This window comes from Mus musculus, chromosome 3 (genome assembly GCF_000001635.26).
Source record: "Mus musculus strain C57BL/6J chromosome 3, GRCm38.p6 C57BL/6J".
In the NCBI taxonomy this organism is placed as follows: domain Eukaryota; kingdom Metazoa; phylum Chordata; class Mammalia; order Rodentia; family Muridae; genus Mus; species Mus musculus.
The window spans coordinates 55209958-55210189 of NC_000069.6; positions in this window are offsets into that span (position 1 = coordinate 55209958).

A 232-nucleotide genomic window follows, 5' to 3' on the forward strand; every position below is an offset into this window, starting at 1 on the left:
TAGTGTGCAAGGAATCTGATTTCATTAAGCTTTTGAGAAACTTAATAATTACTTTGGCTTTTTTTCTGGTTATAAATTCTTTGAAGATGCCAAAATGACAAACTCTGTGGATTTGGGGTGCACGGTGTGAAGGATTGTGTCCAACAAAGGTTCTATGCCTCTTACTGGCATAATGAGTGTCAATAGTCCCAGCTGCAGTTGCTTCGCTATTGGAAGAGAAGTTGTTGAGATG